Here is a 16,914-nt window from a genome sequence, read left to right as displayed (position 1 = left end):
TCTTCGGCAAAAATCACATAGAAAAACTTTTGTCGACGCGTTTCGAACGAGCCAGTGTGGTTCATCGTCAAGACAAGTTGAATGAGTAGATCTCATTAAGCACAATAAATAGATAGGGCAGAGAATCCAGCCTTAACGGCTAACAACCAACAGCTAGAATTGACTCGAAAACGGCTAGCTTGACATTGATACAGGGTGAAAGAATAAAAATAAAATTTTAATTCATTTTATTATATTAATTAATTAAATACGTCTTTTTTTTTGTTATTGATATTATATTAGAATTAAAATGTAAGGGACAATGTTAGAATTAATATATAAATCATTGTAAATATATTAATGAATGTGAATGAAATAAATTAAAAATTATGTAAAATAACTCAATTACAAAAATATTAATTAGTTATAAATATCAAAAAGGAAAAAAACGCTAATTATATATATTAAAATATATATATATATATATATATATATATATGGCCAAGGAGTTAAAAAGAAATTATAAAATATTAAATATATTTTATGAAAAATAAAAATAAAAATAAACTTAATAGACAAAGCGTTTACTTCAAAAATAAAACCAAAAATGGAGTAATGGTTAACTTCTCTTTATTATAAAAATTATTATAATATTAAAAATAGTAATTAGATTTAAAAAAGATTAATTAAAAATAAAATAATAGACAAAGAGTTTACATAAAAAAAATTAAAAAAAAACTAATGGTTTTAAATTAATTAATTAATATTAGTAAAATTTAAATAAATATACATAAAGTTAAAGTTAAAGTAAAAGAAATAATAATACTAATAATAATAAATAGAAAAAATAATAATAAAAATTCAGGGAGGGAAAGAAGATGACTAGGAGGAGAGGGCAGGGACCCAGCAACTACTAATCTTCCATCCATCCTCTCTATTAAGATTGTACGGCCTTTTTTCAATCTCCAGGGCTTCCCTGAATTTCTGGTGATGGAATTGGGACACTCTAGCGATCACACTAGCCTCCTCGATGCAGACATGATGATTGGTTTTCTCCACATGTTTTGCTAATGCGGAAGATTTAGTTCTCATATGCTTAAGGTCCGCTGCGTGCTCACTAATCCTTTGATTAATGGAGCGACCAGTCTCACCAATATAGGGGATACCACAAGAACAAGGAATAATATAAACTCCTTTCATGTCCTTGGGGTCGATGGGATCCTTCACCGATCTAAGGGATTTACGAATGGTGTTCATAGGTCTAAACGTTGCGGGGATATTATGACTTTTAAGAACCCTCGCAATCTTATCCGTGGTCCCCTTAAAAAATGGAAGGAGGACACCAGGAATCCGCTCTTTAGGCCCCCTTCTGGTTAACAAATTCTTAGCTGCTCTAAGGAAAGCCTTTTGTCCCAAGTGTCTGCTGTAACCATTCTCGACAAAGACCCTAAGGAGATGGGATTTCTCCTCCTCTAAGCTCTTTTTATCAGAGATCCTTAGGGCACGAGTTGCAAGGGTGTTGAGAACCCCCAACTTCTGGGCCGGGAAATGGTGGGAACTAGCATGAAGATACTGCTCCGTATGAGTTTTCTTGCGAAACACTCGGTGGGAGAGGGAACCATCCTCATTCTTCGAGATAAGAATATCAAGGAAAGGGAGGCAACCATCATCTTCTTGTTCCTTAGTGAACTTAATAGCTGAGGATTGACTATTAAGATGATCGAAGAAGAGATCTAACTCCTCCTGGCCGTGAGGCCAAATGACATTGGTGTCATCTACAAACCTTTTCCTCTACTCGTCTCCTTCCTAAGCTCTGGAAAAGGTTTGTAGATGACACCAATTTCATTTGGCCTCACAGCCAGGAGGAGTTAGATCTCTTCTTCGATCATCTTAATAGTCAATCCTCAGCTATTAAGTTCACTAAGGAACAAGAAGTTGATGGTTGCCTCCCTTTCCTTGATATTCTTATCTCGAAGAATGAGGATGGTTCCCTCTCCCACCGAGTGTTTCGCAAGAAAACTCATACGAAGCAATATCTTCATGCTAGTTCCCACCATTTCCCGGCCCAGAAGTTGGGGGTTCTCAACACCCTTGCAACTCGTGCCCTAAGGATCTCTGATAAAAAGAGCTTAGAGGAGGAGAAATCCCATCTCCTTAGGGTCTTTGTCAAGAATGGTTACAGCAGACACTTGGGACAAAAGGCTTTCCTCAGAGCAGCTAAGAATTTGTTAACCAGAAGGGGGCCTAAAGAGCGGATCCCTGGTGTCCTCCTTCCATTTGTTCAGGGGACCATGGATAAGATTGCGAGGGTTCTTAAAAGGCATAATATCCCCACAACGTTTAGACCTCTGAACACCATTCGTAAATCCCTTAGAACGGTGAAGGATCCCATCGACCCCAAGGACATGAAAGGAGTTTATATTATTCCTTGTTCTTGTGGTATCCCCTATATTGGTGAGACTGGTCGCTCCATTAATCAAAGGATTAGTGAGCACGCAGCGGACCTTAAGCATATGAGAACTAAATCTTCTGCATTAGCAGAACATGTGGAGAAAACCAATCATCATGTCTGCATCGAGGAGGCTAGTGTGATCACTAGAGTGTCCTAATTCCATCACCGGAAATTCAGGGAAGCCCTGGAGATTGAAAAAAGGTCGTACAATCTTAATAGAGAGGATGGCTGGAAGATTAGTAGTTGCTGGGTCCCTGCCCTCTCCTCCTAGTCATCTCCTTTCCCTCCCTGAATTTTGTTATTATTTTTTCTATTTATTATTATTAGTATTATTATTTCTTTTACTTTAACTTTAACTTTATGTATATTTATTTAAATTTTACTAATATTAATTAATTAATTTAAAACCATTAGTTTTTTTTTTGATGTAAACTCTTTGTCTATTATTTTATTTTTAAATAATCTTTTTTAAATCTAATATACTATTTTTAATATTATAATAATTCTTATAATAAAGAGAAGTTAACCATTACTCCATTTTTGGTTTTATTTTTGAAGTGAACGCTTTGTTTATTAAGTTTATTTTTATTTTTATTTTTCATAAAATTTATTTAATATTTTATAATTTCTTTTTAACTCCTTGGCGAATATATATATATATCACCTTTTATTTTAATATATATAATTAGCTTTTTTTTCCTTTTTGATATTTATAACTAATTAATATTTTTGTAATTGAGTTATTTTACATAATTTTTAATTTATTTCATTCACATTCATTAATATATTTACAATGATTTATATATTACTTCTAACATTGTCCCTTACATTTTAATTCTAATATAATATCGATAACAAAAAAAAAAAAAAAATCGTATTTAATTAATTAATATAATAAAATGAATTAAAAGTTTATTTTTATTCTTTGACCCTGTATCAAAGTCAAGCTAGCCATTTTCCAGTCAATTCTAGCTGTTGGTTGTTAGCCGTTAAGGCTTGATTCTCTGCCCTATCTATTTATTGTGCTTAATGAGATATGCTCATTCAACTTGTCTTGACGATGAACCACACTGGCTGGTTCGAAACGCGTCGACAAAAGTTTTTCTATGTGATTTTTGCCGAAGATTCCTCTAAAAAAAATCCATTCTCGTTGTGTTGGATTTTCTGGTGACGGAATCATGTAGAAAATGTTAAAGTAAAATATTTATTTGTGTTATTTAAACTAATTTTCTGATTGTATATATATGGCTTCAACACCCTGAAAATCCCCTAGGGCACTTCGATTGTGCAGGGGGTACCCATCAAGCTTGTTATTTCAATAAATTCCTGCTGGATTTTAGAGAAATTACACAGGAAAAACCCACCTGAAAACCTTCCAAAGAGTCTCATTAAAAACAACTCAATGGTGTTAACCATAGCTTTGCATTTACTATAATATGTTCTCATAATTTTTATATTTATCCACCCACCTACATTATAAACTGAGTTTCCAAATAAATTTCACATTATAATAAATCATATAAATTCCACATTAACAAAACAAAAAAACTCTATTTTATAACCATCATAACAAAGTTTATTATTATATTTAATACTAAATATTTGCTAAAAATCAAAATCCAACCCAAATTTTTTTTTATAAGATATTTCCTTAAAATTTTCTCCCTGACTAAAATGTCACAAACGCCTATACTAACTGCAAATAACATCACAGTAATTTTTTTTTTAAATGAAGATTCTACCACCAAGGACTTCCCGCATAGCAATAGTTTGAAACTTTAAATACATTCACATGAAATAAACCATTGTTCATATAATATCTCTATATAATACATATAATATCTTTATGCGATATACATTATATATATTAAAATGTTAACGCTAGTCACATTGCTTTTTTGAAGTCGTAAGTAGAGGGAACTGTAATGATTTGGAAGCGTCTTGAAACGAAATCAGCCTCATCCACCTGGTAGGGGATCTGTACCTTGATCTATGGTTCACAAATCTAACTATGGCATTGCCAATAGGTTTCGGATTCTAATTGAATAAACTGTCAGAACTCGTTATGGGCCTTTAAGTGATCAGGTGCTCAAAAATCAAAGTTGTTAAAATGCTGTGGAGCATGAATGACTGCGTAGTTCTTGTCATCTTGAATCTAGAGCAACTCGTTTCGCACGAAATGAACACCGTATGCCCTGAGAAACAAGATCTTTTCGTTTTCCCAAACACACAAATTTGGTCCAGGCGTTGATAGAGATGTTGACTAGGCATCCGTACATCCCAGTCAGCAAAAGAAATATTCCTTGGAATATTCTATGGAATATTCTTAGAATATTCCTTCCAGGTGGAAAATCCGAAGGTGATGACTGTCAGAATTTCATTGGTCCGCATGTTTTAGGTTTGGACCAATAAGGAGGTGACACGTGGCTAAGCCGAGGCTGCCACGTGTCACCCTAATGGTCGATCAAAATCTTATTAGTAAGACAGGTTAGAGGTCAGGCTCAACCCTGTGACCTCCCACACAACAAACCAAAGGGCTAACCACTTCGCCTATGCATTGTTTCTTAGTTAACATATTGCAGGTAGATGAGCGATTAAAGAATCGACCCGAGAGCAAAGCCAAGGTGGGATGCAATAATTGCAATCACACATCGCAACAAGGAAATGTTATAGAATCAAACTTGATAGGATCAGGTTTCAATTGTGATATCACAATCGCATATCGCACAATGAAAGTTTTGTTATATGAATTACCCTGGCTCCGCCTATTGCGATATATCCCGGATACGATACATATTATATTGCAGTTGATATTTCTATCAATTCCACTGCTTATCGCAATGGCACATCGCCCAGTTGATGGAATTGCTGGAACCGTCGCCTTAACCATAAAAACTAACCACCTTGTATGCGACCAGTCAGCCTTAATTGCAAGATAGGCAAGAAAGTTGGTGGGACTGCCAATTTCTGTGGAACTGCTAGAATGAACTCGAGATAATGAATTTAAATAGTATTTAGCTATATTTGGAGGAGGAAATTGTGGAAAGACTAGCAGAAGTCAAACAAAGGCAATTTTCAACCAAAGGAGGAGCATATAGAGGTTGGGGTACCATATTGGAGGATTTTGGACTAATTGGAGAAGGTTTCAAAAGCGTTTGAGCATTGTAAACAAATCTTTTTACACTTTTCAACGTAATAGAGAGGCCTAAGCCATTGGAATATGGACCAAAGAGATGTAGCCCAGGACAGGTGAACTCCTTTATCATTTTATTATTGTAATGTTTTTTTGATGATGTTTTTCACATGTTTATGTTGTTGTTCAATCTCTTATTTATATTAAATTGCTCATAAAATTAACATAAAAACTCATCATTTCACTTCCAAAAATTCATGGATCCTTAAGCAGAATAAAAGCATTATGTTTCTAATCAGAGGAGAATCATAGCATAGCAATCTAATATTCTAAGTCAGATCACTAAGGAACTGACTTTGGATATGGTAATATTTTGGGTTCTACTTGAGACGGACCTATGCACAGTCATCAACGAAAGGCTGCGATTTTCACCTGCATTATTTCAAGAGTTTGGGGATGTTGCTCATTTTAAAGCGGACTTTCATAGTGTCTCTATCTGTGCCAAGAAAGATTTAGATAAGGCACGACATCAACTACCACACTTAGTGTTTCAAGATGACATTTTTATGGTCATCACTAAGTGGTCGAGTTATTGGCTTACACGAACAACTGTAAACAAAAAATGTAAAAGTGACTCAGAAAGCATGAACAAGTGCGTAGGCTGAAAAATCAGTAGCCAAGAAGGATACAGAGAAAGCACCTCCGATGGTCACCATTGACCTCGAGAGAAAAACTACCAAGCCTGGAGTCGAGCAGAAGACTAGCAAAGGGGAACAATGTCATGGAGACCCTGATGTACACACGAAGGACATTGATTCCCCATTTATAATAAAGACGTTGAAGAAGCAGAGTGTTGGTAGTGCGTGGAAGAAGCTGAAGTCAGATAAATCTACTTTCATCAACGTTTTGGTCTTCACTAAGGGGGACTTTGATGAAATTGGGATATTGTTTGTGCTCCAATGGAGGAAATGTTGGGGAACATTGAGGATCAATACATGGCAGTTTTGACAAAGGTCTAGTAGGGCCTTAAATATTTGCAAGTTCAGGAAAGTGTGATTCAAGTGAGTGCAAAGCAAGTGACCATGGTACATTCGATAGCTAAGATTACTACAGACCTCCAAGAAGTTCAATTTCTAGAAGGATCACTACACATCGAGGTTGCAGGGGAAAGGGAGCATGTACAAAACTTGAAGAATCTGAGCCTAAATCTTGAAGAGCTCCCCCTTCATAAGTTACGAGAGCTTCATTAGGGCATCATAGATGAGCTCAAAATATGGGAAAAACAAGTTCTATTGGTCATCATCGAAGTTAAAATCAACATCCAACAGATGTTCAAGGAGAAGAATAAGGCGTTGGATGATCACGAGGAAGTAGTTGCACGCAACCAACAGCTCGAAGATGCCATAACAAAAGCATAAATTGACCTTCCAGAGCTCCATATTCGAGCTTCAATAGCTTTAGCAGAAAAGATTCAGAAAATGGCAGCAGTAGTTAGAGAATCAAAGGAAGAGGTCGATAAGATTCGCTTTAAACTACATATGCAGATTATCAAGCTTGAGATGAAACTACAGCCTATAACACCACCAGAGGTTTGCAAGTAGCACAAAGCTTCCATCAAAGCTGCTAAGGTTCAGACAGAGACTACAGTCAAGGACTATAGTGAAATTTTTGAAGATAAAATGGAAGTGTGGGCCTCCATAAAGGAGGACCCACATGTGTAGAAGATCGAACCACATATGAGAGATACGAAACTACAGTTCAATGAGCTTAAAGTCATTGCGTGAACCTTATCACCTGTGTAACAGTTCGCCCGTCTCCAGGAAGGAACACTACCGCAAGGTCAGATAGATGAGTTACGGAGAAAGGCATAGATCATCTCTGCATGGACACAACCCTAGGCATATGAGCCCTGGAAACTCTCACAAGACGTGGAGGGAGAAATGAAGAGCATGTAGCAAACATAGAGGACAATCGGCCTCGTAGCAGATGAGATGACGACAAAAATGCTCATGGATGAAGTTCAACATGTTGTAAAACATTGCACAACAACATTCCATCCACTACAGACTTCATACAAAAGTCCTAAAAGAAAATATCGAGGATATATCAGCTGAGTGACTAGAGGAAGAGTCAAATATTTGTGTTGGGGTCCTACTGGTTAGGGGTCCCCTAGGTCTATGTTTTCTTTGAGTCATGTAAACACTCTACATTTTGAGGAGTAGTGCGCGATTAGCACAACATTCTAAGAGTCAAAGGGGCCTTAGGTGGTCAAATCCCCTTCTTTTGTAAAGTGATGGGATTACCTACAGGATTTTGAACTCTGCCCATGGTTTGCAGACCATCATATTGTAAGGGTATAAGCATATATAAAGTGGTGTTTTTACAAGTCTAAGATAGAATATAATTTACTAGATGAAATACATTTGATTATGTTTTGCAAGATATTTTTGTAGTCAAGTGAAGGAGAATGCTCATGTAGCTCTGTGTGCGGAGACCTTGATAAGTCTACAACTAAGTGCGCAAGCCCCTAGCGCTGTGTGCATGGGGTCATAAAGGTTGTATCTGAAAAGAATTGACTAATAAAGAAGAATTTTGAGACATATTTGTGTAATTTCTGTATGTTCACATAGTTTCTGGTTTTTAGACTGTTTATGGTTCATTTTATATATTTCTTCTGCAATTGCATCGTGAAGGTCCATATATTGTTTTATATGATGAATAATGCATGCTAGTCTAGTTTCACGTAGTTCACCAATCAGTTAAGTAGAAAATGATTTATGATAGTAAGAATAAGGTTAAGAGTTCACGAAGGTCGGATTAAGCCCTAAATTGTTAAGAACCTTACAACCAAACTACATATACCCTATGGATGCAGAAACCTTCTTCTAGCATCCCACAATATCACCTCAAGTGAGACTGTGGTTTCCGCGAGAAAGTCGTTGCTAAAATGGTCGGTCGTATAGGGTTTTTCTAGTTAGTGTAGCTAACTTTGAGCCTAGTTCTAAGTCCCTCACATGAACACTAGTATAATTAATAGGTGTTTTGCATCTATGTGCATATAACACTTCAAATGGGCTCATTTTTAAAGAGGTGTGATAAATTTCATTGTAAGAAAAATCTACTAAATGGATATAATCCTCCCATTTAGTCTGTTGTTGCATCACATAAATCCACAACATTTCTTCCAATACTTGGTTTACTCCCTATGTTTTCTTGTCTATCTGAGGATGATACGTAGTGATAAATTGCATTTTAGTACCAAGCCCATAAAATAAAGCTTTCCAAAAAACATAAGTAAATTTAATATCTCTATCAAAGATTACAACCTTTGGAATCCCATGCAACCTAACAATTTCTTTCATAAAAATATTTTCAATTTGGATTGTTTTGTATGTGGATTGGATTGGAATGAAATGTGCATATTTACTTAATTTATCCATTACTACCATTATTTAGTCATTCTATTTTTTTGTTTTGGGTAAGCCAGTAATGCAGTCAAATGTGATAGTCTCCCATTTCCATTTGGAAATGGAAAAGGGGTGAAGTATTCTAGCTGGATGTTGGTGTTCAACCTTCACTAACTCGAATTCTAAGCACTTAAACAAGTCTTCAGTTACTAACTTACTTCCATCCTCATGTTAGGCCAAAAATATTCCTTCCTCAAGGCAATGATTAGTTTTTGGTAGCTCAGGTGGGTTGTGTAAGGAATTTTGTGATACTTGTCCATGATCATACTTTTAATGTTGATCTAATTGGACACATACATCCTATTCTGATACAACAACTCTTCTTCAATTACTCCATATTTGAGTTGTTGCTCGTTGCTAGCTAAATTGCTTGCTTGCTACCATAAAAATTGATATTCAGGGTCATTTTTAGCAACTTCCTTAATTCGTTCTTTAAACTTTGTGCCTTCTTTAAAAAATATAATTTCATAAACACAATTTACCTTCCTTCTTAATTCATATTCCACACAATTCTCCTTACCCTTCAAGTAGTTTATTTCGAACTCGAATTCAGTTAAGAAGGCAACCCAATGTGCCTGGAAAGCGTTCAGAGTGGGTTTCTTGAAATAATTGGTTACACTATTATGGTATGTCATTAGTATGAATCTTTTCCCAAGTAAATAGGGTTGCCACATTTTCAAGGCATGTATCATAATTGTTAATTGTAGATCATATGCTAAGTATTTTTGTTCACGTTCTTTTAGTTTCCTAGATTCGTAAGCAACCACCCTCCCTTCTTGCATGAGGACCCCACCAAATCCTTCCTTGGAGGCATTCATACAAACAATGAAATCCTTATTAGGATTAGAAATTTTCAAAATAGGAGTAATTGTAAGCAAGTGTTTCAAATGGTAAAAACTATGTTGACACTCACTCGTTCATTTAAAAGTTCTTCCTTTCTTCTACAAAGAAGTAATGGGATAGGCCACTTTTGAAAATCGTTGCATGAATCGTTGATAGTAATTAGCAATGCCCATAAATGACCTTATATCCACCACACTTTTAGGTAGCGATCATTCCATTATATTTTTTATTTTCTCCTGGTCTATGACTATCCTGTCCTTACTAATGACATAACACAAATACTATATTTTCTCTTTAAAGAATTCACATTTACTGTATTATGCATACAACTAGTGCTCTCGTAGAGCTTGTAAAACAATTCACAAAGACTTTTGATCTTATTCTATTTTTTTGGTTTAAAGAAGAATATCATCTATAAAAATGATCACAAACTGATCTAAATACGGGTGAAATATATTGCCCATGAGACACATGAACATTGTTAGAGAATTTGTTGAATCGAAAGGAAAAACTACAAATTTGTAATGCCCATAATGTGTTCTTAAGGTAGTTTTATATATGTCTTCTTATTTTATTCTTATCTGACGATATCGTGACCATAAATCAATCTTGGAAAATACAGTCACCTCTTTGAATTGATCAAACAGATTATCAATTCGGGGTAAGGGATATTTATTTTTGACTATTAATTTATTTAACTGCTTGTAAGTAATAAATAATTTTAAAGTTTTATCTTCTTTTTTTAAAACAACATTGGAGCCCCCCAAGGTGATGCTCTTGGTCGAATGTATTTCTTGTCTAACAATTCTTTTAATTTCATTCTTAGCTCTGTTAAGTCGGGAACACTCATACGATAAGGGGTCCTAGATATGGGATAAACTTCGTGTATGACCTCAATGGTAAAATCCACATCTCTCTGTGGAGGTAGCCGAGGAGTGTTTTTAAGGAAAACATCTGTAATTCCTGTACAATGGGTAAATTTCCCAAGGTGACTCCCTTTTCTTTTGAATTGGTATAGCCCACCTGTACAGTGTAAATCTGATAGCCTTTGCTCAAACATTTAGCCAGTCGTGATGCAGTAATGGGCCTTTATTTTAAGGTTTTTTTCACACCGTGGACTTCTTATCTAATTCCCTCCTCATTCAAATAGCTAATTCTTTTCTCCTTACAATCAATAAGTGACCAATGGTATTCTAACAAATCCATTCCAATCAAAACGTCATATGATCTTAAAACTAAAATGTTCAAATTTTTAGTGATCAACTGATCTGTCAGTGTCGTTGGGAAGTTATCAATTTTTGTTGTCACTCTTCTTTTAGCCCCAGTGGCTAGTTGGACCAGCCACGGGTGTTTAAATTTACTCGATTATAAATGAGATTTGTCCATTATCTTGGGGTTTACATATTGGATCAATTAAAAGAGACACAGAGTGGTTAAAAATTTTACCTTCAAATTCCATAATGGTCAGTTGATACTCTACCTAATGGTCCTCCAATGTAGCGTTAATTCTGGGAAGACTTACCGCGACCCCACCCATAGTAGAAGCTTCTTGAATCTAAGCTACTGGATCTGTTCCCTTCCATAGGGGACAATTTTTGACATAATGTGGCCCTCCACATCCCCAGGATTGCAACAAGGGTCTAACTTTTGCCTCTATTTCATGCTTTTTATGTTTCTCTGTGATACTTCATTTTCTCTGTAGCTTGGACTTATGTTGGAATTTCCCTGGATGCCTCTTTTGTGGGCTCCTATAAGAGTTCTTCAAGTTTGAGGATCTGAACCCTTTTCTAGAGGGTGGTTGTTTGTGTCCTTTTCTCTCCATCCATTTCTTACCTTCATCTCCTTTTTGTTTCATTTGCTGGTAACACAGTCTCTCCTTTCTAATGAATTCATTCATAGTTTTGGAATTGTCAAATTCTAGTTGTTCTTTCATACAACTCGGTAAACTACTCCTAAATCATTGAACCTTTTCCTTCTCCTCATATATATATGGAATGTATCTCAAAAGTGAGGTGAATTTTGTAATAAACTTGTCCATTGTATGGTGTCCTAGTCGAATATCATGAAATTATTTTTCTTTTTCATCATAGAAGCATTCTGTCAAATATTTATCTTTAAATTGTTTCTGAAAGTCTTCCCAATTTATCTCTTGTTCATTGATTCTACGCACAATCTTTACCTCTTCCCCCAAAAGGTGACTTTTCCCCGCAGTTGATAAATTTCCAAATGAGATTTCAGATTATGATTATATTCATAAATATGGAAATACTTATTCATATTTTTTATCCAAGTTTCCAGAGCTTCCTCCTGGTCACTATCAAACATTGGAGGTTTGATTTTTTTAAATTCACCTTGAAATTTTGTTTTCTTGCTTTTTGAATTCTTATGGCCAGAAACATTATCAAATTCTTCTCCATTCCCATCCTGGTCTCCCTTAGATTCATGATTATCCTCTCTCTCTTCACGGGTTCTAGCCCTATTTTCAAGATCATGACTTGGAGACTGTTGACTGTGGTTTTATCTGTTAGAAAGACTCTTCATAATCATTTCTTGTTCTTGCATTAATCGTTCGTTATCTGCCCTAAGCCTTTCCATTTCACTCTTTAACTGTTGCACTCTTCCATGCCTCTTACCATGCCTCTTCTCCCAATTGAACCCACAATTCAGCGTGCCCTTCAATGGATGTATTAGGAGTAGCTCCAACGGTTAGTCTTGGTGGGGTATACCCTTTTTTCCTCATCTTTATTATTTTCTACTCATTGTTAACAAAAATACATTTTTTATTCGAAATAAATGATTATGATCATCTTCCAAGGCCATAGTGTTGAAACATGGCTATGATACCACTTCTCACTAACCCCATACTAACTACAAATTACATCATAGTAAATTAATTTTCTTTTTTATCAAGGTCCTACAACCAAGGACTTCGCAAGTAAAAATAGTTTGAAATTTTAAATACATTGACATGACATAAACCATCGTTCATATAATATCTGTACACAATACATATCTCTATACAATATATGTTATATATATTAAAATGTTAACGCTAGTCACATTGTTTTTTTCTAGTAAGTAGAGGCAATTTTGATGGTTTGGAAGCGTATGGAAATGAGATCAACCTCATCCACCTGGCAGTCTTTGCATGGCAATCTGTACTTTGATCTATGGTTCACTTGTGTTGGACTTATCGAACAGTGGAAAATTACTAGGGCAGATGAGTGAGTAACTAACTGACCCCTGCTCCTCTATGCCGAGCATCATTTTCTCCTTTATTTCACGTTGGAGCTCCCACCTAAAATAGGGTTTGTTGTCATAGGGTTTTTATGTCTACATCCAACTATGACTTTCCCAACAGGTTCTAGAGTCTAACTGAACAGACTGGCGAGGTTGTGACTTCATACAATAGATGTGTCGAGGGTTCCAAGGTAATGGGTACCTTCTAGAGTCAAGTAGCAGCCATTTTCCTGTTTTCAACTTCCTTTATTATTCTTAACTATCAACTTTCAGGTGCAAAGGCCTACACTTCCGCAGTGGAATTGGGTTCGAGGGTTTGTCCAAATATTCTGAAGCCTAGAATGGCCTGCCCCTTTCCTCCATAGGTGATTTTAATGTTTACAAAGGTTTATAATTTTTCCCTAAAGAAGAAAATTGTGATAGGTTCTTCTTTTCACTGTAGATTCATTTCGCAGAGCAACGTTTCTTCTCGCTCATATTCCTCGTCCAAGTACCTATTTGTATGGTCGTGCCCATAATTTATCTATACTTGACTTTAATTCTAGTTTTCACTAATTTGTGTGCTGATTTTGTCTACACAGGTATTCATGGTTTTTCTGAAACGACACCTGCTCGATATCTTGCTCCTATGCCATAATTTAACAAGGGTTTTCTTTTTAACCTTCCAAGTGTGTTGTTCTCTCAATATAGCTCTCAGATTTCTAAAGGCTTCTATGGTTCTTCCCGAGAGTTGGTGGTCTCGCAGGTAATTAGACGATTTTTGGACTTTTGGTGCTTGGGTCGTCTCAAGTCTTACCGATTTCCTTTAATTTCCTCAGTGTGATAAGGGGATTCTGTGTCGTTTTGAGACCTTATTAATTCAATGTTGGTTAATTGTTATAGAGTCGGTTTACAGATATTTGGCTCGTCCGAAAGGACTATTATTATCTCTAGATTTGTATTAAGTTTTCCTGTGTATATATAAAATTCCTTACAGTGTTATTTTTGCTCATGGACTTACGCTAAGGATACCCATCACGGGTTTTTGCCTTTGACCACTATGTCTTATGGCAGCAATTATTTATTGGAAGTTATGCTGATGATATTTTCAGTCTTTCAAATTTTAAAGAAAATGTATCTATGGTTTATTTATTTCAGTGTTATTCTGTGTAATATTCTTATGAGGTTATCTGGTTCATTTCAATATTTGTTCCTTGTAATATTCGTATGGTGATATCATATTTGTTTTAATATTAACATGGGAAATTTAATTCCTTATTTATTTTCATTGGTAAATCATTTTTGTATTACGATTCTAACTGAGTGTTAAGGGATTGCTCCAGGTCCACTAGTTCCCTGGCACCACCTGGAGCTAACTCTCTCTCTATTGGTTATTACTCTGTGTCCATGACCCTATTCTGGTTATTTTTAAATATGTTGGATTGATGTCCTGTAAAACTGTTTCATTTATTGTCTCTGGTGGTATATTTTTTACCATCATTCCTGTCTTTGCTTGAAACTTTTATAACAACTATTTTTTTTCCATTTGTTAGATTCATTACAACCTAATCCATCTACCATCCAATTTCATGGACTTTACTCAACTTGGAATATAACAATATTCTTCTCTAAACAAAAATACTCAATGTACTGTAATTTAAATCATAATCTTTCATTACTCACTCTAAACACATGAATACACTGAGTTAGTACAATACTTCATAAAGGAAACATATTCAATACTTATCTATCTCTTTTGCTTGAATAAATTCAAATTACTGGGAAGAGAAATACTCTACCCACCTATGAGGGGAGTCTTAACACTTCACCTTACACCGAGGTAGTTTTTCTAGAGAGATTAGAGAGATTTTTGAGATTCCTTTAGACTATCTCATCCTTATTAGACTTAGCCTCAAATCTCCACTCTGAGCTTTCAGCCCCAGACATACTCACCCGGACATACTCACATACTCAAGTCGCCAACCAACTCAAACGTCTTTCTTCCTCCTTTTTCTCTTTGATGCCACAGATTCATAATACCCTTTTGACATTCTTTTAGGAATTTTTATTTACAAGAAAGAGTTTGGCTTTGGTAACTACCTCAACCACAAGTCTCCAACTACCTGGAGTATGCTTACTCTAGCACTCATTTAACAAAGCAGCATTATGCAAACTTAATTAAAATTAAACATGCATTCATATACATCAGTTTATATATCTCAACCTTCTTGGCTGGCTGTTCAAAACACATTCCTTTTACTCTATTAAATAGTAATTCTAATATGTATGAAGTTACAAGAGATGGTTACATAAAATATTTCCATTTAAATTTAGTAAATTGACATGTTATAAAGTACTGATATAACCATCTTTCTTACGGTATTTTACAAATTCACATTCTCTTAATAACGTACTCTGGAACTATTATATACATTATATAGATTACCTGACAGATTCTTGGTACAAAATCTCATTGTAAAAAAAGACCAACATTATTATTTATTAATGTAATGGCATGCCATTTCATGGTTCGGAAGGGATTTCTAAGAGTAAATTGGTCGGTATTTTAAAAATTCACATTCTCTTAATAGCTTATTCTAGAATTATTATATACATTATATAGATTACCTGACAGATTTTCGGTACAAAATCTCATTGTAAAAAAAATAACCAACAAAAAAAAACCAACACTATTATTTATTAATGTAATGCCATGCCATTTCATGGTTCCGGAGGGATTTCTAAGAGTAAATTGGCTGTTGGACATTTATAATAATCAGAAATATGTTGTGCTTTTGGTATATTAATCGACTAACTCAATATCCTGTAATATCTTGGATAGTGGTAGTGTACCGAACTTCGAATTTACTAATTAATTCACCCACCAAATCGAACGGTTGAATTTTCGAACTTTTTTTTGGCATTACGGACGAATTTGGTATCTATGGTTTTAACATTTACATTTATGCAAAAATGCAAATACTGAGGGAAGAGAAGATCGAGCGTGAGGAGATGACTCAGATTCTGTCACTCCAAATTGGTACAGAATTATTTTCAAGGAAAAACCCTCTTGGAAGATTTTAGAAAACGTAGAAATTTTCGAGAAAAAAGGCTGTTTGGAATATTTGAGAATAGACAAATAAGGAAAAGGTAGAATACTATATTACACGCTCACGGAGTATTGACGAAAAGCATGACTTCCGGGCAAGGATGCTGACGGTATATCCAGTCAGCGTAGAACATCATATTACACTCTAACCGAATATTGAGGAGAAACATTAATTCCGAGGATGAGGTCCATTTTTTTTAATAGAATCAATTTTTATAATCATAAAATGTTAAGAAAATAAAATTAAAAAGAAACATGATCTTCTCTTCCAGTAATGGGTTAGTTAGTACGTCTCGGTCATTATATAATAATTGGCATTAATATTTAAAAGCTAAATGCATATTTATTATAATTTATTCTTAATTATTTTCTAACAAAATAATGGGTTAGTTAGTACGTCTAGGTCATTATATAATAATTACCATTAATATTTAAAAGCTAAATACATATTTATTATAATTTATTTTTTAATGAAGTTTACCTTTTTACAATATTAAAAATATATTTGTGAAGGTTTTTTATTTCAATATAATATTTGTGAAGGTTTCTTATTTCAATATAAGATGGATGAAGATATGTTGATTTTTTTTTAATGGATGGCTTAAATTGATTCTCAAGTGAATATTCTTGGTATTAATGTTTGTCAATGGATGTAGTGTGTTATAGAGTTTGTCAGGTTGCATTGACTTTTATTAAATTAAAAAAATTAGAT

This window comes from Pinus tabuliformis, chromosome 2_2 (assembly GCF_031772625.1).
Source record: "Pinus tabuliformis cultivar Carrire ecotype Pingquan chromosome 2_2, CPIR1, whole genome shotgun sequence".
NCBI lineage: Eukaryota > Viridiplantae > Streptophyta > Pinopsida > Pinales > Pinaceae > Pinus > Pinus tabuliformis.
This window is presented reverse-complemented; position numbering follows the sequence as displayed.